The sequence below is a fragment of the Eulemur rufifrons genome, chromosome 18 (genome assembly GCF_041146395.1).
Source record: "Eulemur rufifrons isolate Redbay chromosome 18, OSU_ERuf_1, whole genome shotgun sequence".
Taxonomy (NCBI): Eukaryota; Metazoa; Chordata; class Mammalia; order Primates; family Lemuridae; genus Eulemur; species Eulemur rufifrons.
Window position 1 is genome coordinate 53,452,997 of NC_091000.1, and position 25,281 is coordinate 53,478,277.

Genomic DNA, 25,281 nt, shown 5'->3' on the forward strand with positions numbered 1-25,281 from the left:
GGATCTTAAAGGCCCTTTGGACACCTGTCTGCTCAGGTTCCAGTCTCCTGCCATGTTATTACTCCCCCTTCTCTGTCCTTTCTGTTCCCAAATTCCTGACCGTCTCTCATCTAGAACAGTTAGATGGCTTTTTGTTTCTGTCTTCTATGATTTTTACTTTCCCATGCAAAGTAGAGAAAGAAAGACAGTTTTCTGTTCTTGAAAGTGCTTTTGCAACTCAGTCTATAACACTTTCTCCCCCAGTTACAAATAAATAGAAGACAGATTGGGTCTCTGGAAAATCCTAATGCTCTATAGGATTTGGGGCTTGTCTTTTGGCTTCATGGTTTTCCAATCAAGCATCGTGCCACAGTAGTGGGTTGCCCAATCAATCTAGTTCTTGAGACGGAAATAGAATAAAATAGAAAATATCAGCATACTCTCATCTATAGAAAAGGTAAGTATTGTTTTGTGAGATTTGTTTCAGTTGTGTGTTTCTGCGTGTATGTCCGGGTACTATGACAGGTGCTTATGCTGTTAAAGGCACTTCTTTGCCTTTGCTGATCCTCAACTTCCTTATCTTCTAGCAAATGGGGAGGCGTGAACTTGAATGAGAATATCGGTGTATTCTTGTCCTCTCCCCAAATCCCCTCTGGGTGGCCTTTCTACTGAGCCCAGATTAAGACCCAGATTTTTGACATAGTTATGTTGCTAGTCATTTCTAGCTTCTAGTCTGAAATGCATACAATGTAACTTAGAAAGGAAAAGGAGTCATTAAATAATTCCTAAGGTTTTTGCAGAACTTAAAAAAATCTCCTGTTCTTTTGTTCCTATCCAAGGACACTGGGAAAGCAGAGCCCGTGGCATATCTGAGGGTGGGGGTTAGGAGATGCTGTTGGTGTAGACACACACAGCCAGGATTTCTGGAATTGTATGAATTTTCCTAAAATATAGGCTTATTTATTTGCCTCAAAAACTGCCATTATTCGTGGCAGCAAAGGAGGAAGATGTAGTGGTTGCTGACCTACCTATGAGATGTAAAAGCCAATTCTTCTCCCTTGTCTTTCTATCTCCCCACCCCACACCTTGCTCCCAGCTCTAGCCTTGGAAGCACAGAAACTTTGAAACCAGAGATTCCATTCTGCTTACTGAATTGAACTCAGGCACCTTTAAACCAATGACAGGACAGTATTCCTAAATCAGTAGCTTTCCCAGACTCTTACCTGTCAGAAGATTATACTCTGTTCTCAAAGAGCCTAGTCCTTGACAAGGATGGAACTCACCTTAGAGGCTGAATGCCTGCGGGGGCAACACGCATAGCATTTTGCCCCAGCATTACCCCTAGCCAGTCCTTCTCCTCCTGTAATTTACCCAGTACACTGGGGAGAAATGAGGATTTTTTTTTTTCCTTTTATCCTAGCAAGCCCAGTCACTTCACATGCAGCAAGCCTGCTTCCCTGAAAAAAGCAGGAAGGGAAGGAAGAGGGCAGCCGTCTATGCCCCATGCCCACGGCAGCCTTGGCCAGGAATGAGAAAGAGAAAAAGCAGCCAAGTTTTAAAATACTCAGCTTCTGTGTGTTCCAGAGAGGTGCCACAGTGCAGAAAAACCAGTGCAGATTCTAATACTGGGACCTTTCTCTTTTCGGTACCTGGCGTTTCAGTAGAAGGGATGTTTTCAGGCTCATAAGCAATGATTGGTCCATTAAAAACCAATTTCAAACAGGAAGCAGAGTAAAGATGGAATGGCAAGGCTCTCTATTTGTTTGGGGGATGCCACAACAAAAGATAAGATCTTTTGAATTAGCAAGGGCTCTGTAATCCTCTTAGAGAGTGTCCCTATAGGGGAGGGACCCTGGACAACTGCAGTGCTTCAGGACGCCTTTGTGAGCATTTCCAGTTGACACACCAGCCACTGTCCCTAACATGGAGCCTGACCCAGCATCAGCGTGAAGCAGGCAGAAGCAGATACACAAACACATCGATCACCAAGAAAAAAGGATGTAGTAACACAAACTCCCCTTTTGAGACTCACATATGAAAATCAGTCTTGACTCGTTTCTAGAAGCAGCTGTTAGGACATAATATTTAAGCTTGTTTTTTAAAGTTCTCTTTAAATGTAGTTCTTCCAGAAATCATTGAGAGAAAATTTAAAGATTGAGAAATCTAAATATTTATTTAATATCTATCTGCCAAGCTTAAAACATACCAAACCTCTCTAAACGGCATGATTTTATGTTGACATAGCCACAAAGATAATGCTACTGTATAAGACTATGAGAAAACAATGAGTTTAGATAGCTCAGTTTATCACTGGGGAAAATGCATTATTATTTACTTGCGGTTGAAAAATGTTAAACCAAGAATAAAGTTAATGCTAGTCTTTTATCATAGTATCCACCATTTTCCTTCTCCCCTCAAAAACTAGCAGAGATTGATTCTTTTTTTTTTTTTTTTTTGAATTTTATAACTAAAAGAAATTTTCTTTTGGCCTTTTCTTTGCAAAAAACTTAGATTTAAGAAATCATTGCCATGAGCTAACCCACATTTGAATCTAGAAAATGTACTTGGCATTATCCTTCTCTGTTCACATATATTTGAAGTAAATTACATCAAATTGTATTTGAAATACCAAACTGGCATTAATGGAAGCTTTTTTTGCTTCAGGCACCATTTTAAAATAGATGAGCATAAAAATGCAGTCTGCATCATTAAGTTTATATGAAACTAGTGAGAATAAAAATCACCATGTAAGTTCTAATAAGATGTGTTTTTCATTCCAGTTTAATAACCCAAGACTATATTCATCTTCCAGTATAATAAATATATGAAGAGGAATGTATTCTTTTGTGGGCTTAACATGTTGAGGTTCCTTTTTTTCCCCCCAAGAAGATAGAGTTTTCTAGGAAGCTGAGTGAAGAAAATTCTTTAATATGGCAGTGCAGAGTATTATTATCATAAATAATTAATGTGCACAGCAGAAGAAAGCCGAGCTTCATTAATAATTCTTATTTTTAGTTGGCATAAGCTAGAGGTGCTGTATCTTCTTTCATCCTATCTATGTCAATTTCCTTGATTTTAATTTAATAGATGTTAAAAATTTTAAAGGTATGGTACATTATGCAGTGGGTTTTTGTTTTTGACTAAATAACATCCTACTGCTAATTTTTACCTGCCAAGATATTTTTAGAAGCAGGCAAAAAGGAATGAGGAGGGGGAATAAAAGTCGCCACGAGGCAAGGTAGAGTGGGCATCAGTGTAGTGTCTTTCATCTTCCATTTCCCTGTGGGACCAGTTAAGATGCTCCTTTGATTAGAACCTCAGGAAATATTAAGAAGCTCTGCCATGAATTTGAGCTCATCAAACCGGCCTGTTTATTCTTCAAATTCAGGGCTGATCCACCTTCCACATCCTGAAAACACGAGTTCTCCCTGACACAACCTTGCATTTGTGATCAACTAAATCACTTGTCAAAATCTCCAAATCTTTGATAACAGGCATTTGTAATTTATTAATTCAGCCTCTGAGCAGGAAAGCAGCTAAGTGTTTGTGATTAGCACAGAGAAGGAACTAAAGAGCCCGCTACGCTACGCAGGGCGGCAGGATGGCACTTTACTAGGCAGAGCAAGGAGCATGCGTGCGATTCCAACTGGGGAGGATTGACACGCAACCCGAGCAGCTGGGAATCATTCAACGTTATTTCGTGGGAGAATAAAGCCAGGAAGAAGGGGCAATTGCAGCAAACCTTGGGAAAAATAATTCTGATATGAAACAACTCCAATCTTAAGTCTATGCATTTTCGTAGCCCTTCCTGTTGAACACCAGGGCTGAGATTCTTATTCGCAGCCACCAAGCTCTACTTTCACCCCACAGGTATCAGGTATCTTTCCCGAGAGTTCAGCTAAGGTGAAGACAGAAATGCAAGCAGCACTTACAACATGATCCGAGATACTCCTGCACCCGTCTCCCGTGTTTGGGATAATTCGAGTGCTCAGTTTAATCCCATTTGCCTGGGTCTGTATCGTCGGTCCTAGAAGTCACAGCCGTTGCCAGATGAGTGTAGCAATCCACATGCTTCCTTAGGTTCCCACAAGCACACCTGGCACCTGGCCTCCTCCTTGGAGCCCCACCATAAGCCACAAAAAGAACTTGGGTTTAAAAGCAAGATCCTCTGCCTGCTTCTGGAGTGGATTTTGCATTTCCTATTAATAACTAACTGCAGGGTTTGAGATAGAGGACTCTGGGTGGGCTAACCCTCCCTTGGTTCATTGTTACGAACTGAGAGGACTAGGCAATTAGACAAATGCTGTACACTTTGTTGAGCACTAACTATGTGCCAAGCATCATGCTACTTGCTGAACACATGGCTTTTATCTAATCCTCATGGCAAATCTATGGGCAAGTTAATATTACTAAAGATCGATTGCTTTATCTGCAAAATGGGCAAAACTTTAGTTTTTTGAGAGGTTAAATAACTTTCTGTGGTTGGTTTCATGGCCAGGAAGATTTGTCAAGCTCAGAGTAGAAGCCAAATCTATTTGGAGATAAATATGCACGTCTATGTCTGTATGTATTCTATATGTTGTATGTACATAGGTCTATCTAGCCATCTATCTATAATATATGAAAATGAATTGTGTTTAGCATCATTGACCCTTAATTTTCTATTAATTCATTATTAGCCAGATGTTAGGTGTTTTTTTTGTTTTTTTTTTTTTTGTCCATTTCTCTCACGATGCAGCATTCATCTGGATCGCCTCTCTCTGCCACAACTTGTGCTCTCAATGAATGCAAACCTATCTTAATGTCAGTAGGAGACGAGCATTTAGGAAAAAGTTAATCTGATGCCAAAAATATATATAATCCCATAAATTTCAAATGTGCTGGCAGCAGCTTCTGCCAGTCCCAACACCCCTGCCCTGCATCAGTGGGCAGTCCACCTGCAAGAGTGGGACCATCTTTCATCTAGGCTACAGGTCTGTGGGGTCTTGGTTGCCCGGCAGCAGGAAGTGAGCCTGTGCAGAGAGCACACAGCCTGTTTTAGGAGCAGCCTCTGCTGTTAGGTGGATATGCTCGCTGTTCTAAACTGAGCTGACTCTCTTCAACCTGGCACACTCTGAACCTTACCAGTGGTCTTCTTGTCCTTGCAGATGTTCCTGCAAACATGGGTCTTAGACTGGACGTGCTCTGACCTCTTGCTACCCCAAACTGTGCACCTTGCCCATATCACTGGTACTCTTTTCCCATTTCTCCCAGGTGGGCCTGCTGTTTGGAGTTTGATTTCTGGCTGACCTGGGTTCCTGAGCTAGGCTACACATTCCTTGAGAGCAGGGGCTAGCTCCTGTCTTGTTCAGTGCTTGGAACATAGTTGGCCTTCAATAAAAATATGTTTCTATGAATGAATAAAGATTGCACCGTGGAAGATGCCCAATCCTTCCAGGCTAGCTGGTCTCCAGCTCCTTTTCCTCCCTCACCAACCTGGTGCCATTATTGCCATGACCCTTGAGCGCTGTCAAGCAGAAACAGATTGGGGTCCCCGTGGTCAGTGCTTGCCTTGGTCAGTGTGGTCCTCCCCAGTGGAAGAGGTTATTGCTTTATGCAATGCCTGTGGTCAGAGAATCTGTTTTACACACTCCTCTGTGCAGGTGCCCTTGCTAGGCACACTCTGTGCTCAGAGTCTCCCTTGGGCGTTCTGCCTGTCTCCTGTTCAGTGACACAGTGAGGTTACAGGGCCCTGCTTGGTAATACCTCAGAATTTCCATGGCAAGTTTTCCAATGAAACAAACACACCTGTGTTTTAATTGTGTGTTTGCTTCAAGAGCACCAAGGAAGAAAAGTTTTTGTTTACCACTCCCAGGGGCAATAATTGCAAAGGAGAAAAATGATATAAGAGGTGGAAGTTGCCAGCTGTGTATTCTCAGTGTCCACATGAAAGACAAACAAGAGTTGAGGCCGGGTTCCAACCTTCCCCTGCTTTCTCTGGGTCAACCAGGATCTTTGCATTGCGGAGTATTTAATTACTCACAATAAACTTGCGGTTGGAAGTCCAGGGGTTGATGTGGGAACGAGTGTTTGCTCCACATGTGAAAATCCTGACCTCAGACACATTGGAGTCGTGAAAAAAGACCTATTCCTGAATACAAAAGTCAAACTAGGAGGAAGAAATTGCCAGGAAATGCTATTCTAAGGGGGAAGTCTCATGTAACTTCTGTCTGGCGTGGTTGGTGATTGGCATAGACTGCTCAATACAACATTTATTTAGTAGAGATCTTTGTTCTAGTGATTGAGAAGATGGGCTGAAGACCTAAATTGCCATAGTTCAAATCTTGACTTGACTATGGCTTTTCCTAGCTGTGTGATCCTGGCAATTTATGTAACCTCTCTGTGCCTCTATTGCCTCATCTGTAAAATAGGTATATTCTTAGGGATATAGTGGAGATTTGTGTGTGTGTGCACATCAAAAAACTTTAAATAATGCTTGCCACTTAACAAGTACTCAATAACTATTAGGTATTATTATTTTAATCATGCTTTTTAAGGAATTAAAATATAACACAATTTCTATTTAACATTATTTAATCTTTCTTGGGTAACAAATGCAGAAGCATCCAATATTTTGGTGTCATCACTTTAATTCTGTTAGTTAGGGAGTTGATACCAATTTGAGCTGAGCCTCACCGCATAGTGTGAATTAGGACTGAATGACTCAGCTTCCCCAGTGGTCATCCAACTTACATGAGATGAATCCGTACCTGAATGTCAATTTACTAATTTGTAATGGTCATAATTTACTACCAAATTGAAAGCTATATTTGCATGGCCCAATCATCTTAATCTCTTTTATTGGGAAACCAAATTAAGATTCTGTGGCCGGGTATGGGTATTATACACACCTAATAGGTGCAATGAGCACCGTCTGGGGGATGGACATGCTTGAAACTCTGACTTGGGTGGGGCAAAGGCAATATATGTAACCTAAACATTGTACCTCCGTAATATACTGAAATAAAAAATAAATTAAAAAAAATTCTATGGCTGGTTTGTGAGCATGGGGAGTTGAGTGGTCTGTCAGCCTTTTCTAGGGAACACTGGTGGCTTACTGAGATGCCACAATCCTTCAGGTGTTCCAGTGAGCTTTATCTTTACACTGCAAAAAAGCAATAAGAATCTCTTACTCTCCACCTCTGTCTTTCCTAGATTCCATTTATATCCGCAACTCTCAGATGCATTTTCCATGTCAATACCCCTTCAAATGTCAACCTAGAGGGCTGTTCTCCCAAACAGGTTACGATTTCAAGTGTACACTGACTACATTTTCACTTCAATAACATTTAGGGGGCCCCTTAATCTCCAGTATTAGAATGACCAAGAATCACAGTCTGTGGTCCTACAATAAAGAGAATTTTCTTCTCTTCCAGAAGTGTCACTTTCTGACATTTCCTGGTTACCATCTGACTTTTTGGCTGATAACCTCCTGTTCTCTGTCTATCATCATTATAGGTATCAGCTATTATTTTGCTGGTAAACTCTGAAGTGCCATTTACTGGATTATTTTGGTCAATAAAATGCCAGATAGACTAGATTTACTATATCTTTTAAAGTGGTCAATAAAATAAAATCCTCAAAGCCAGACCAGAAAATGACCTACCAAAGGCACAGACCTATGAAAGGAGAAAAAGGGCATCATGTTATTCTTAAAGTGATTTGGGGCCTGTTTATTACCCCACTTACATCTATTCCAGCAAACAAAGAAACATCATAAGCACCATCCATCCCTCTTTTCTGAAAAAGTGCCTTAATCCAGAAAATTTGTTCCAGAGAGGATGTAGCTAAAATGGAGTGTTAACAATTTCTGTGTCCTAAAGTGTTTCATTTTTGATTAAAACATATCACACTTGAGAAATGATTGAACAACTGGTTGGAAGTCACAAAAATATTAACTATAATGAGCTCATTTAAATAGAAACAGACGTGCTACCCCGCTGGTTGTCAAAAGTTTTCAAAGACGGTTTCTCTCAAGTAAGTAGGGTCCTGCAGACTGCGTCCATCTGTCTTCACGAAGGAGCATTTTACGTACTCTGGAAGGAAATGCTCCTGTAAAAACACCATTTGGAATTATTGATCTCTTGATCACTTGTAGATCTCAGTAGGAAATCAACAGCAATGGGCTCAGACAGGAATCACCAGTGCCAAGAACATTTTTTAAAAATTTGGATTAATAGGTGGCTGGAATAAAAATGAAATCATATTTATTAAAAGGGAACATGTTTCTCTTCTCTCATTGAATCACATAATGGGATTTTTCTAGTTTTTCCAAAGGCTTCCTTGTTCTTCCCTTATCACAGTGAAAAATCTGTCCCTCTGTTCCCAGTTTCTACATTTCTGGTCTCAGTTTTTGAGGATTCACGTTCTGTAGCTAAACACTTAGGGGGGCTCAAATTCATAAATTCTATACTATGTTCTTGCTTCAGTGTTTGTCACTGGTGCATTGGAAAAACCATGACTCCTAAGAGCAATTGTAAAGTGTTTGATGAAACAATGCGCTTGATGTTGCTGCTACTTCCTTAAACCTAGACCATAGAGTTCTAGGGAAGGAAGGGAGCTTGGTTATCAAGCTCTCTGATTTTACAGAAAAGAAACTAAAGCCCCGAGAAGTAAAGTGAGATCTTGTACTTTACACTTACTTTTTCTTTAGGAAAAATATCTTTTAATTTGGTGATATAGAAGTCTGACTTGGCAAAATAAATAAAGAATAGGGAGGTTGGTTTTAAGACTGTTACAAAGCAACCCTAGTGTGTTGTCCTTAGGGATCCTCTTTGAGATTATATATAGGTTTCTAGTAACTAGAGGCACTCACAAATATTTGTTGATTGGCTAAACTAATGACTGAGTTGCATATCACTAGTATAAATCACAAGTTCATGGACAACGGTGATGCGGAAATGTGTGAAATAATGTTAAATTTCAAAAGGGAAAGAGAAGCTAGTACGTGTTCAACAATTCTGTTGACAAAAGTATTTATGAATGTTGCTACTGAAGCACAGAAGAGAATGTGAAGTGACGCACGATTTATGGTTTTTTGAAATGTTTTTTAAATTTATGTTAAAATGAATTTGGCTTCAGGGTTCAGCTGCTTGCCAGCTTAACTGTGATGACCGTTGCTTTCCTTCACATCTTCCCTTTTCATTTTGCTTTAGAGGCACATACGGGGGCAAAACAAACTAAGTTGACAAACTTTACTCCACGTTGTTTTTGAGGAGTACGGACGAAATTCCTGTGCAGAACTCGGGTACACGTTCATCTGGTATCTGTCCCCGCCAGCGAGGAAATACACAGCACTGGCTTGCTAGCTGCCTGTCAGCCCTTTGAGACTTCCAGGAATGGATCCTGCTACAAGACCTGTCACGTGTACTTTCCCCTGGGACAGCTCAGAGCTTGATGGAGGTAGTGTGTGAATAAGAGTGTCACCAACATGGCCGGGCGCAGTGGCTCACACCTGTAATCCTAGCACTCTGAGAGGCCGAGGCAGGCGGATCGTTTGAGCTCAGGAGTGGATCAGTTCAGATTACTTCCTGGTGCTGCCAGCCCAGGGGGGCCTTTGCATGAACTTTCTTCCTACCCAGGATTCTGTTTACCTCACCTGTTCAAAGACACTTTTGCAGCCAGTCCTCCCAATCCAGACGCTAATCTAGTATGAAAAATAAAACAGCCTTTACCTAAAATGAGCCACAGCCAACGGGGCTTGTTACAAAAAGCAAAGACACTCTTAAAAAATGAATAATTAGTAGAGAGGAAAAAAATGTTCAGTTTCTAAGTATTTTACGTTTTAGATATCATAGTGTTGTCTGCTTGGCATAGGGGCTGCCTCTGTAATAGAGATGAAATGGGTTTTAGAGCAATGAGGACCCAACAATGCTTGAGAGACCGGCTGGGGGGAACAGCCTCCAAGGCAGATCCATTCAACCGCCTTCAGTCATTTCCTATTTTTAATATTAAAGGAATATGGAGAGAAACAGGACAGAACATAGTGTTCTGGGAAACCAGTAATCAAATGGCCTAAAGCTAATGTTTACTTTTTGGAATGTTTTACGAAGGCATTACTTGGAGATGTAAAAAAGAGAGAGAGCACCTAATAATAGCCTTTCAGTTGCAGAAAGAGAAAAGCAGCACAGACATGATAATTGAATTTGGTTCGGATGGTCAAAATCTGTGTGATCCTACAGCTGTATTTTCTAAACCATCCGCTTGACTTTTAATACATGTTCTACGTTTTGTTTCCTTTGCCCGTTGCTGCATTTGAAAAATGGCTAATTACCTTACAAGCCTGTTCAATTTTCCTTTGCTACTATTTTTTTCTTTCCCTCTTACAAATGAAGATGCTTGGTGTTCGTTACTTCGCAGTCCTCAGTTCTCTCACCTAACCCTCAAAGTAAGTCAACAGGGAATTTAGGTCAAAGTAAACCCTGAAATTGTTTTTGCAGGCAAAAATAAATAAGTCCAGCTCCATCCCCCAGGAATGGGGGTTGATGCCCACTTGCCCTTTGCCTTACATAATTCAGTCTGGTGCACGGAACAGGCAAATCAAAAGAATGGCAGAGTTTTTGTTGCACTTCAAGCCTAAATACTATCTGAATTCCGCAGCCTGGATTCCAAAGCAGTGGTATAATTTTACTTATAAATTTTGAGACTTGATTATATTTTGTATAAACATTTATGTCCCAAAACCCTTTCTGAAGTCATCCAAAAGGAGAATCTCTGTGTGTCTCAGAAGAGGTTCATTTGACCTTGGATTGCTATCAAGAGAAGTGCCATGCCCTTGCTATAATTTAATATTGCTCTCTAATGTTTACGTTATGTGTACTGGACATCTGGGAGCTCCTAGGATGAGTTTGGAATTTGAAAATTAGTCCTATATATATGGACTTGCATACACTTGCAATATTAAGAAAATAAAAGACCTATTTTAGTTGGACTCACAAAAATTTATTTGACTATGTTTATCTTCTTTACTCTTTGTTTCTTGGTAGCCCAGAATAATGATCGCTAACATTTAAACAAAATGTTCATAAAGTATTTCCAAATATATTCTCCCATTTGATCTACACAGTTGCCATGTGATTTAAGGCACTATCTCTTTAGAACTCTGAGGCTCAGGTGGTGAATGAGCTACCCAAGGACAAATGGCTCATGAAGGACAGAGCTGGGACAGAGAACCACACATGCATTCATTCACTCATTCGTTCACCAGTACAGTCACGTGCTGCATAATGACTTTTCAGTCAATGACACACTGCATATGTGACAATGGTCCCTTAAGATTACAATGGAGATGAAAACTTTCTATTGCCTTGTGACATTGTACCATGATGCATTATTCACGAGTCTGTGGTGATGCTGGTGTAAACAAACCTACCGTGCTGCCAGTAGTGTGAACGTATAGCACATACAATTACGTACAGCACATAATACTTGATAATGATAACAAACAACTGTATTACTGGTTGATGTATTTATTGTACTATACTTTGAATCATGATTTTAGAGTATTACTCCGCCTACTTATCTAAAAAAAAGTTAACTGTAAAACAGCCTCAGACAGGTCCTTCAGGAGTTATTTCAGAAGAAGGCATTGTCAGGTGTGTTAGTGCCCCGGAGGGCCCACCAGTGGGACAAGATGTAGAGGCGGAAGACCGTGACAGGATGATCTTGACCCTGTGTAAGTCTAGGCTAATGTGTGCTTGTGTCTTAGTTTTTAACAAGAAAATCTTTAAAAAGCAAAAATTTTAAAAATAGAAAAAAGCTTATAGAATAAGACTATAAAGAAAGAAAATATTTTTATATGGCTGTACAATTTGTTTGTTTTAAGCTAACCATTATTACAGAAGAGTCAAAAAGTTAAAACCTTAAAAAGCGTATAAAGTAAAAAAAGTTACAGTAAGCAAAGGTTAATTTATTATTGAAGAAATAGATATTTTAAGGTAAATTGAGTGTAGCCTAAGCGTACAGGGTTTATAAAGCCTACAGGAGTGTGGTAATGTCCTAGGCCTTCACATTCACTTACTGACTCACCCAGAGCAACTTCCAGTCCTGCAAGCTCCATTCACGGTAAGTGCCCAATACAGGTATATCATTTTTTATCTAATAGGCCACATTTTCACTGTAGCTTTTCTATGTTAGGATATGTGTAAATACACAAATACCACTGTGCTATAACGGCCTACAGTATTCAGTGAAGTGACACGCTATATAGGTTTGTAGCCTAGGAGCAATAGGCTGTACCATGCAGCCTAGGTGTGCAGTAGGCTATACTCTGTACACTCTGTGATGTTCACACAAGGACAAAAATCATCTAATGATGCAATTCTCAGAACATATCGCCATTGTTGAGTGACATATTACTGTATTGATTGAGCACCTATGATGTGCCAGCCTGAAAATACAACCCAATCCCTGTCCTCAAGGAGTTTCTTGTCCAGTGGAGATGACAGACACTAAAAATTAAATGACTATTTAATTGCAGTTGTGATACATACTATGAAGGCAAAGCATAGTGAACAATATGAGAGGAGGTCTGTATTAAACAGTTAGTTGAAGGAAACTGGATCTGCTCTACTAGCTTAAGAAGAAAGGGATCTGTCTGAAGGTAATGAGTAGCACACGGAAACTTTAGGAGGGACAAGCAACCAAGCTAGTCTCTTGCCACCAGAAACTCCAGCAGCCAGAAGGAACCTTGAACCTGCTGTAGGATGGCTCTAGTGAGAATCTCCCTGCTGCCTCCTCTTGTTATTCATCATGAGGTTCCTGTGATATTAGAGATCCCAGAGCCTTGCCCAGAATCTTGACTGCAAAAGGACCAAATGTTTCTGCAATTATGCTTGCAAGAGGAGCTAATGAACCTGGTGCTCGCCACCTCCCAACCCATCGCATGGCTGTACTTGGCTCACTTCCTGAGCCAGGTAGGTGCTTCTACTCAGCAGAACACAGGCCATACCCCAAGTTGATGATATTCTTATAGAGCCGTGAAGCCAGCTTTAAATAGAGTGTAGCCCCATTAAATTGTCTTAAAACATGTCAATTCTCCTGAATCTATTAATATAAGCTACATGAAGGAAGGGACCGATCTATGCTGTTCACTGCCCTGTGTTCTTTCCTCTAGGAGCTTATTCAACGTTCGCTGAATGAACAACAGAAATTGTTTAGCACTGAATATCAAGCCAGTAAAATAAGACTATCTTCCGCCTTAAACAGGACATCTTCGAGAAGTTCTGGGAATCTTATATCTTCTCAATGGAGTTACTCTTGGGGTCCTGGGAGTGTCAGGAGAGACTGTCATAAATGTTCAGAGAAATAAGCCTGACCTCCACAAAATGCCTCAAATAAAACAAAATGAAACAAAGCTATAGCAGAAACAAAAGATGTCTGTGCAGCTCTTTGTCTGCAGAGATCCTTTGAGACCCAGAATAGTTGTCCTGAGAAAAAGCATCAAGTGTAAAGTTCTCTTTTTAAAACCAGAGGAAGAAAGTGCAATCGTCAGTAGGAAGACCAGAGTTGAGTGGGTCTAGAGGCAGTCGCAGGCTGGGGAGTTTGAATTGGCAAGTTGTCTCTCATTGAGTCATCCAAAGGTGTCCTGCCTCATCTTGCAGCATGAGACACTTCTGGTCTGTAACTTCAGCCCTAACAAGTTTTCACAAGGATCAGTGGAGAGTGGATGATATTCGAAAGGAAATGAGGTAGCAAGTAGGTTAATGGATGTAAAGCATTATGCTGATCTTCATGAGTAATATTCTGTTGATCTTATTTTTCTCATGAAAGTAACTCCACCTCTGCCCATCACCTCCTGCTACTAAGAAAGCTGCTTTATCTGCCCTGCAAATGAGGTCATGGTGTCTGACCAAATAACCCATAATCCTTAAATACCTCTGTGATGTTCTGTTGGCTGCAGATTCCCTATCTGGCAGGGACTGCTTCTGTGGGAAGTCTTTTGAGTTATGTGGGAATTTCCTTGGGATATTTTTATGTTTAATAATGATGTGGACAAGTCCAGTCTCTTCTCATGGCCTCTTACTCGCAAGTAAAAGAAAAATATAAACATGTCCCAGTTTATCAGATATTTTCTTTTACTGAGACATAATTTCATTTGATATTATACTACCCAAGAGTTTGGTTCATTAATTAGCTAAGAACAAAGACTTGCTTGATTTATCATTTTTGACAAGAAAGCTGTATAACTTCCTTCAATGGGTGAATGGTCCATTTATGCAATGGAATACAACTCAACAATGAAAAGGAACAAACTATTGGTCCACACAACAATGTGGATGAATGTCAAATGTGTTTGCAAAGTGAAAAAAGCCAGTCCCAAAGGCTACACAGCATATGATTCCATTTGTAGACACCCTGGAAAGGCAAAACTATAGGGATGGAAAAAAGACCAGTGGGTACCAAGGATTGGGACTGGGGAAGGGTTTGACTATAAAGACAGCAGCAAGAAATTTTGGGAGTGATGAAACTGTTCTTATCATGACTATGGAAATGGATATACAGCTCTATGCATTTGTCAAAACCTGTAAAATTCTACATAATGAAGAAAAAATTTTACTGTAAATTAAGCAAAAAGCTCTATAAAATAAATATAGAATCAAATTAAACATTATCAAGAAAGCAGGCAGCTTTGTGTGTCAATCATTCTTTGTACAGAGTGAAGTTGAAGTTTCCCAAGGTACTAGACATAGACTATAGCAGTATTTCCCAAACTGTGCTCTGTGGAACACAAACATTCCCAATATGTCACTAGATGTTACTCAAAAAAAAAAAAAAAAAAAGTATTCCAATTGTTCCTCAACAAAAGGATTCTGTGTCAAATAAATTTGGGAAAACTTACATTCATAATCCTATTCCCCCTTTGGAGGGTTATGGTATATAAGATTGAGAGAAGTTCTGCAGCAAAAAACAAACAAATGAACACAAACATTTAACTTTGTAGTTCTCCTACCTGTTTGGAAATGAAACTGTTATTCATAGAACATTGATCAACATCTAATGGACGTTTAAGAAATGCTGACCTACAGTAGGGTGACATTTCATCACAGAATCATGAAATCTTAGCGCCAGAGGGAGTCTCAGGAGGTCATCTTGTCTTCTGGGAAGACACACAACCATTTTTGATGGGAGAGAACATACCCTGTTTTCAAGATTGTTCAGTTCCTAATTTCACAGGATTTTTTTGGTAATACATTCCACGTTGAACAATTTTCTCTGTCACAGTATTATTTCTTAAAGTAAGTCTAAATGATTCTTCCTCAAATACATACCTGTTTTTTCTCTCTCTTTCTCTACCCTTGGGGAGGACGGTATCACTCGTTACCATGGGCTACTGCAACAAGGAGCTCATCTTCGAGAGTGGTAGATACCACTGTGAGTGGCTCACAAGGTCACCTCCCTACCCTGGCGACTGCTCCTACAGTATAGGAGTTGGTGTTGAGACATCATGCCTATATTGTGTCCCTGTTCCTGCTCCTGGCCTCCCAATTGTTGCAGGGCTGCTCAGAAAGCCCAACAGATTCTCCCCCCCACCCCCACCCCCAGGGGCAAGAGGAAAGACCCTTGAATGGTAGACAATTCACCTTAATGACAGGGTCCTAGAGTCCTAGAGAGAAGGTCTGTGGTTTTTTCCTTCCTGAAACTTGTTTGTTTGCTTCAGCCTGTTTCGGCATTCAATGAGTTACCCCAGTATCTTCAAATCAATTCCCTTTTAGCTAAAATCAGTTTCTGTTACTTGTCTCCCAAAGAACCTTATCTACAATATCTTATCTGTCTTCCAGCAGTGTATGGTGGCAAAATGAGCAAATACTGGCCAAGTTTTCCAAATTAGGCATACGAGGATCCATTCCAACTTACCAGGAGATTAAGCACAAAATTGGATTCATGCTCTGGTCTTTCCCACTAGCCCACTTTAGGCCCTTGTTCCCTGCACCTGGGGTCCTCGCTTCCCTCTGGCTCCTAAGGGCCTGTGGGGGGTTTCGTTTAAAACCGCCCAAGAAGAGTTTTCATTTTTTACTTAGCTCTCTTCTGGAAGTAGAATGGTTTCATCCAGCCATTATTTCTTGTAATTCTTCTTTTCTAACTTTTCAGACAATTCCAGCTTCTCTGAAATTCTCTCCTAGACACTTCACATGACGCTGAATACTTAAGAAGTGACTTAGTTATATGGGGATGTGTACGGAATTCTCTGGTATGGAGATCAAGAAAGGCCTTAATTTTATTTCAACATCTGGATAGGCGCATTTAACTAAACTATGCATTTTGGCATGGTGCCAAAGCACCTGAGGGTAGTTGTTGTACCTTCGAGGTTTGCAGTAATGCAAAGATTTATATGCAGCATTTACCCCATGCTGGTTCAGAGTGTTATTCTTTTTCATCATTTGATTTATGCACTTGCTCAAAGTTTTTCCAATTGTAGGTGCAGTCTCTATGTCAGCCTCTGCAAATAAGCTGCTCGGAGGACACATCTTGTCTCCCATGGCCCTGCAGTGCCCAACACAAAGCCAGGCATAGGAGAAGCCTTAAGGAACTATCTCCAAAATAGTCGCTGCATTTGTGAAGACTAAAACATAACAGCCAAGTACCACTCCAGGGGCTTGAGCCATTGTCTCATCAAGCATTCTGGTGCTTTACAATCTTTAAAAGAAAAATATACACACACTTATCACCCACAACTAAACCTCTTCGGATATGGCAATAGCTTTACAAAAAGAAAGTTTTAAAAATCTAAAAAATTTCTGTGCAAGTTTTTTGAGCTCCTGCTGTGAAGCTCAGGTTGGCCCTGCTGTCTTTGGAATGTGCCTTCTTCCTCTCGCCGCCACCGCCATACCCAGGCCCGGTGAATCGCAGTCACGTTTGGCCATGCTGGCAGGTCCTGGCACTGTGTCCCCTCTGTGCCTCTCCGCGATTCTCGCCTCTCAGAGAATGAACTGAGGAAGTTTCAGAAGCCTGCCAAGGATCATATTTTGAAACTTCGTGGGAAATTAGCAGTAGCATTTATTTTATATTTAAACTTTAAGTACTTAAATGGGAGGAAATTATACAAACAGATTTAAGTGGTTGGGGGAGAGAGAGAGAGAGAGAACTATAGGTAACGAGCATCCCAGCTGGTGGCTCCTACCTGAAAGCTGTTCTTTCCTGGTCCATTAGATTCTGGCCTTGAACTGATGGCACCTTTTTGATATTGAGGTTGGGGATGACAAAATGGAAGAGGAAACTCGCTAAGGTTTCCTACAGCGGTGATACAGTAGGGAGAGGCTGGCCCTCCCAACTTCCCCATTTATTGGAGTGGCTGTTATGAATTGAGTGTTTGCTATGTGTGAGGCAAGGGGTTAATCACATTGCAACCACGGTCCCATTTAATCCTAATAAACCTCTGAAATTATTACTATCCTTCTTTTACAGATAAGGAAACTGCGGCTAAGGAAGTGTGAGAAACTTTTCCAAGGTGACCCCAGATTATGTCTTTATCCCAGAGCAGAGCTGGGATACACACCCAGAGTGAACTCCAGTGTGCAGCTGGCCCTGTGCTAAGGTCATTTCATTCAACATTGTTTTCTTGTAACGTTGATGAGGTGGCTGGGGCCACCGTCTATGTGGGGTTTGCACCTTCTCCCCACGTCTGCATAGGTTTTCTCTGGGTACTCCACTTGCCTCCCACATCCCAAAGATGTGCCATATTAGGTTAGTTAGCATGTCTACACGGTCCTGTTCTGAGTAATTGTGGGTACGTGCGTGTCCTGCGATGGGATGACATCCTGTCCGGGGCTGGTTCCCGCCTTGTGCCCTGAACTGCCAGGAGAGGCTCTGGCCACTCTCGACCCTGAACTGAAACAAGCGGGTTCAAAAATAAATAAACGAATGAATACAAATTTGTATTGTAAAATAAAAATCTATGGAGTACACGATAATCATACAAAGGCACAACCATAAAAGGTACGGTAGGAAAGTGCTCAGCGAGCCGCCCTATGTATGATTGTTTCTGAACTGCGTGGTGGCAGGAGGCGCTCCTCACAATTCTCACTCTGCAAACATTAATTCCTTGATTGAAGCCACCACCACTATGACCTCCTCACTCACTGACTGACCAAAAATTGTATAAATCATCGTCTTACTTGTTAATCTTTCTTAAATGTATGCGTAGCTCACATTTATTTCAATATATTTAATATTAGGGATGTTTTGGTTTTTATTTAGAAGTTTGGTGATGTTTTTGTGACCAGAAATTTAGCATAGGAACTTAACTCTTGTTTATATCAATTAGCCTGTGGTCAAATTGATTTCGTTGTATTTCGTTTTGCTTAAAGTCACAGTTTCCAAGGCACTATCGGCGCTGTTAAGTGAGGACTTACTGTACACACTCTAACCCCTAACCCACATGCCGTTTATGGCAAAGATAGGTTACTTTTAAGTCCCATGATGTTAGCCAGGCAATTTAGTCTCTAGGAGCCCCAGTTTACTCTAAAGAAATTTAGGAATGGCAATATCTATCTCGTAGGTTTATTACAAGGCTTAAATGAGATGACATAGGGGAAAGCAGACATATGATCTTCACACAAGGCAGGCATTAAATACATTTTTTTTTCTCCTCTTTAGAGCTGAAGATGCATTAGGCATTCAGAAAACTGACTGAGTGGTGACTGTGCTGGCAGGAAGCCAGAGGTGGCGGCTATCCCTGGTCACTGTGGGGCTGGCATGGGCCTGGAGACTGCTTCTCTTGACACGTGGGGCACACGAAGGTCAGCAACGTCTATAGCCTGCTCAGGAGTGATTCAACAATGAGCCATCGCTCCACTCTTCCACTCACAACTCTGCTATTAGTGTAGAATCAATATGTACAAGGGCTGTCCAAAAAGTATCCAGCCATGCAATGTGAAAAATTATGAAAATTGTGGCGGGATACTTTCCGACATCCCTCGTATGTGTAAACAAATATATGTGGGCGTGTGTGTGTGTGTGTGTGTGTGTGTGTATAAAACACATTTTCCCATCATTATTATCAAGATTCTTTCATTGGGATATTTGATACCTTTGATTCCACTGAACTCTTACCTTCTGCTTGCCATACATTTCCTAGAGGCAAAGTGGGGGCTGATTCTTACGACAGAGTTCAAGTTCTAACTCTGACTCTGCTATTGCTCTGTTGGGTGATATATACATAATTTTTAAAAAATTAATTCAAGTTCAAGCACAGGAAAATCCCAATTTCACTTTCATCTTCCCCTGGGGACTATGAATGAGTAGCTGGGACAAGTCAGCCCGCTGTTTTACTCAGGGCGACCCTGCTATCACCTGGAACAGCACCCAGCACAAAGTAGCAGCCAGTGCATAATTGTGTGATGACCCTGAGGGTCAGAGTGACAGCCTTGTCCCTTTCCCACACTGCATTGTCAGTACCTTTCTAAAACACTCCTGCCACAGGAAGGCCCCAGGTTTGCCTTTCCAGCTCAAGTCTCACCCAATCACTAGCAGTGTACACAGAAGCTCACATGCTATCTCGATTACAGACCTTTGCATGTGCTGCTCATTCTTCCTCAGCTGCACTCACCACTATCCACTGAACAAACTCGTATTTATTCTTAAAGGACCAATACAAACGTGACCTCCTTGTACAACTTCCCCAGTTCTTCCTCGGTAGAATAAGTTTCATTTCTTCTGCTCCTGCGGTACTTTGTACTTGCCTCTCTTCTCATACTTGGTTCTGCTCTTAATGATCCTGTGAGGACCTTATGCTAGTCTCTCCCATTTGACTGTCACCTCCTAGAGGGCAGAGAGCTTCTTCAGTCCTAGAGCCACACCTGCAGAAACTTGCAGAAACCATTTGTTGAATGACTCAATGAAAAAAGAGAGAGCTGCAAAGAGACAATGAATTAGATTGTCTACTAGAACTCCACAGGTGTTCTTTGATCGCAGAACCTAGAGAAATTCCTTTTTTCTCTGTACATTCCACCAGCAAACAAATAACATTCGGCTTTAGAGAGGCTAATGACAGGCCAGTCACAAAAGCAGTCCTGGCTTTGCAGTTCAGACACATCCCTAAAAAAGAGGAGAGGAAAAGAGAGGGAAATTATAATAGGTTTGAGCATCTCTCTAGATCTGTTATCGAAAAAGGAAAAGGCTGAACTGTTGGCAAACGGAGAGTATCTGAGAAGAATGGCAAATAGAGTTAAATAAGGGAAACAACTTCTATTCTGAATTTTCTGAGCAGTGATTAGACAAATAATTGTAATATTTCAAGTTGTTTGAGTTGTAGAGGACGTTGTGCTCTGTCTGTTTAGCCCTTATCTCTTCCCAGATGCTACAACTCGTCGTTTCTTTAGAGGCCGGTACCTGTGGCGAATGTGAGCCGACCCGAGTCCTGGTAACCTTCGTGGCTGCTCTGGTTCACCACACTGGTTCAGGAACCCAGGCTTCAGGGTGATTCCTCAGTCCCCAACTAGGCCCCTCTAGGCCTACAGGGAGACACCTGGTAGACCAGATGTCCAGACATTGGCACATGCAGACTGGGTGTGGGATCGATGGAGCCTTCACGCAGACTGATACCAAAGACAAATTCTGAAACACAGCTCAAAGCTGAGTGGATCTTAATTTGTCCATATTATCTTTGAGATGTGACTATCTTCCTCAGCTTTCTGGCCGCTTGCCCAGTTTTCGGAGGGAAACTCAGTTGGCCAGAGTTCACCTGGGTTGATCAGCCCCCAGGGGAATGTGTTTTCTCTGTGAGCTTCTTTCGTTATTCTGCAGGGACTGGGTCAGCTTTTCAAGAGTGGAAATGTCAGAGGAATAAAGAGGCTCCCTTGAAAAGATCGTTGCCACCAAGAAAGGAAACATCTCAGCATATCCCTTAAACAACAACATACAGTGCGACAGCCTTGCTTCCGACCCAAAGGAAGGAAAGAGGCTGAGAACACTGGATGACATTTATACGCACCCGTTTGCTGGGGAGACAGCTGGACTGGGGCTCTGTCATCCCAGGCACTCAATTAAGGGAACGGAAACATCAACTCTGTGGAATCTAGGCTAGAAAGCAGACAAAGGAAGACTTTCACCAAAAGCCTGATTTTTTTTTTTTTTTTTTTTAATACTACAGCACAGTTCGAACGTAAGGCTGCTGCCCCCAGAAGCAGGAATCTGTGACTATGGGGAAGAAGCCCCATCCAGACTGCAGCATCTCGCTGATCCCAGCAACAAACAGAAAGTGATCCTAGAGGGCAGCGAACTGTGGCTGCACCAGTCCGTGCGGTTGTTCTAGAGAGATGCCACAGTCGGTGAAATAGGTCACACCGAAATCACCGGACTGCCAGGGAGATAAGTTTGTGAATGTCTGGCTGGAAGAATCCTAGGGCATATTATTGACCATGTGTCCACTTGCATCGTGGGAGTAGACCATCGAAAGACTAAAGCTTGATTTGCAAACTTCCATATGCCTGCTGAATACCTTCCTGGTTACAAAATCATTCACAGTGCCCCCAATTTTAGCATCACCCTCTGCCAAATATCCCATCTCCCAAATAATCAACAACATCCCCTACAAGCAGAACTGATTATTCTTAAGAAACAAGGAAAAGGCATGTTGATGGTGTTTGCCTTTCAGGGTCTCAGCTAGGGTTCTTTCTTCCTCTCATGAACCTGATAAGCTATGACATACAGTATTGGCCAGTTTGCTCCGTGAAAAGACCTTTGTGTGCCAGGGTCCTTCCAAAGCTTTGGCAGGAGGGGCTCTGCTCAAGAACATCCCTGTCCACCCCCATGTCCAGTGTTAATACATTGGAGATCAAATAAACACCAATATTGCCTAGACAAAGCAAATTAGGGGAAACTAAGGCATCTTAACTCCAATTGAATAGTCTTGGATAAAAGGGAATGGCAAGATGTTGGCTGGGCATGGTGACTCACATCTGTAATCCTAGCACTCTGGGAAGCCAAGGTGTGAGGATTGCTTGAGCTCAGGAATTCAAGACCAGCCTGAGCAAGAGTGAGATCCCATTTCTACTAAAAATAGGAAAATTAGCCATGTGTCATGGCATACACCTGTAGTCGCAGCTACTCCAGAGCCTGAGGCAGGAGGATTGCTTAAGCCCAGGACTTTGAGGTTGCTGTGAGCTATGATGACACCACTGTGCTCTATACAGGACAACAGAGTGAGACTCTGTCTCAAAAGAAAAAAAAAAAAAAGTGTCACACAAAATCCTGTCCAATCCTGGGAAGAAGATCTGAGATATTTGTTACAGACTTTTGCTCCCTGGGTTCTTGTGTCCTCCCCATCTGAGCACCTCCTTTCAAGATACTCTCATCACCGCCCATTCTTAACTCAAATTTTATTAATCACAGATGATGTACTACTACTTCCATAACTGACCATCAGGACATCAAAGGAGTATTTCTCAAACCCAGATCATGTCAGCATTAGCTGAGGAGTCTGGTAAAGGTAAAAATTCTGGGCTGCAGCTTGAAGATAGGGTGGGATCTGCACATGTCGGACAGTTCAGATGTTTGGGAGTGATTGCAGGGATGCATTAGAATCACACCAGAAGCTGAGACAACATGAGGGATTCAAGATGGAAAAGGGCAGTGGTAATGGAGGTGACATGGTTCTGTGAAAAAGATTCCTTGTGCTTCTGATATTCTCCCTTCTCCGGCAATCTCCCTCCCCATTTGAGAGCCACTGGCACTTTGATTAAAAGTGCCTTGGACTAATCCTGGCTCTGCCACTCAGGAGGCCCCCATGGCCTTGAGGAAATCACTTTATTGGCTTTAATATCCCTATTTGTAAAATAAGAGTGTTGGCCAGTTTAGTGGTTGTCACTGTCACTATGCATCAGAATTATTTGAGGAGTCTGTATATCCTACCGGTGCCCGGGCCCCACCCACAGGGGTTCTGACCTCGTCTGTCTGGCATGAGGCCCTGACGTTGAGTTTTGGCAAAGCTCCCCGGTGATGCTGTTGTGGAGATTGCTCTGAAGCTGGATGACTAGAGTTCCCACTTCTCATCTGGAGCGCTCCACAGATGGTTACAGCCCTCTGTGTGATGTGTCCACAAGACTGTCTTAAAGTCCTTGTGAAGAAGGAATTGACCAGCCAGTGCCTGATTGGCATTTGAGAAGTAAGCATTAGGAGAGAATGGAAGAGTTGCTTTATTTGGTAAGGGATGAAGCAGCAAGGTGTTTGTGATGGTTAATTTTATGTGTGAACTTGATTGGGTGAAGGGATGCCCAGATAGCTGGTAAAACATTATTTTGGGGTGTGTCTGCGAGAGTGTTTCTGGAAGAGACTAACATTTGAATCAGCAGACTGAGTAAACAGGATCCACCCACACTAATGTGAGGAGGTGTCATCCAATCCCTGGAGGCCCTGGATAAAACAAAAACGTGGAGGAAGGGCGAATTCACTGTCTCTGCTCGAGCTGAGACGCACAGATTGCACATCTCCTGTCTTCAGACATCAGCACTTCTGGTTCTTGAGCTTTCAAACTTAGACCAGGACTTAGGACATTGACCCCTAATTCTCAGACCTTGCATTGAATTATACCATTGGCTTTCCTGGTTCTCCAGCTTGTAGACAGCAGATGATGGGACTTCGTGGCCTCCATAATCACATGAGCTAATTCCTACACTCTCTCTCTCTGTCTCTCTGCATATATGTCCTATTGGTTTTGCTTCTCTGGAAAATCCTGACTCATGTAGTGCTGCATGGGATCCACTTTAATATATTAAAGATGCATGAGCAGTGGAGTTTTTCCTGAAGCCTTTCTCACAGGCTAATTAAGAATATTCTGTTTCTAAATTCATTTCTTCTCAGGTAGCAAGTATCACCACTAGGTCTGTTATAATTTGTGTGTCTGTGCATACAAATGTCTATGTCTATGCCTGTGTGATTTTTCTGACACAAACTAGACTGGCTCCGGCAGCTAGGGCCCCGTCAGGGACTTTGTGTTTCATGCAGTGATGGTTTCCCGGTTGCTTTGCATGTTAGGATACTAGTGAAGCGTCACCAAGTACAGCACCTATTATGAGCCCAGCATAACTCTGAGCACTGTAATCACTAACCTCAATTATCCTCACAACAATCCTATATGGCATATATTACTAATATTCCCATTTTATTGGTGAGGAAACTGAGAAACGGCATATTTCAGTAACTTCACCAAAGTTACTTAGTAAATGACGGAGGTAGGATTTGAACTCAGGGATTTTGGTTCCTGAACCTGTGCTTTTTTTTATTGCTAAAGAATATTGCCTCCTATGTAATCAGTAGTTCAGTGTTTGTAATCACAACCGGCAACAGATCCACGATTTACCATTGCTTTCTACTATCTTGGTTTTACTCTTAGCTATTCTCAGGAGATGAAAATCACAAGGTTTCTTAACGACGAGTTTTGCCCTTGATTTTGTGAAGAGTGCAGTGAGATGCACCAGCTGTGAGTGAGAACCTTTTGTGCCTGTGTACTTGCAAATCTATCATCACTCCCCTGTTTCTGTGCGAGACCTGAGCCAGACTGTGGAGCAGCTGATCTGCTCTCTGCAGCCCACTTCACAATTCACACCTGTCTGGAGGCTGCTGGGTCCCGCTGAGGGTACATCCATCACAAGGTGGCCGCTGCGGTGACTCAGCCACACTGAAATCCGGTTCGTCCAGCTGCGTTTCCCTGGACCTCTGCCTGCTGGAAAGCCAGGACAAGCAGGTTCACACACCTATGTTCACTGATGTGAGTTGTGCTCTTGCTTTTTTTTTTTTTTTTTTTTTAATTCAGAAACTTGGGAGTTCTAAGGAGCAAAGTGACATTATGTGCATTTTCCCTGTTTTAAGAGTTTTTGCTCCGTTCTTTGCAAGGTGGACCCCAATGTAGACAGCAGCAGCCCTAAGGACGTGATAATGTATTTCCTCCTCCTTTTTCTTTTTCATTTCTTTTCCTTCTTCTTCTTTTTGTTAATGACACCATTTCCTGTATGTCCCATTAACTTAAAAGCTCCATATTACAGCATATAATCATTTTATAAATTGCATATTTTTCTTGTTTCTTTATTGTACAAGTCATAAAATGTAAAGGTGGTTTCTTACTCATACTGAAAATAATTTTATGATGTGTTTGGTTGAGCTGGGGAAAGCTGGCTAATGGATGATGGGGAACATGGGGTCATTCTGCGAAAGGGAGCAGCTAAAAGAACTTTGCACCATAAAAGTTAATGAGAAAAAGTCAAGAGTTAGGCGTGTGCTTAAGTGTAAATCTTGATGAACTGTGCATTAATTTCTCTCTTGGGTTTAAGC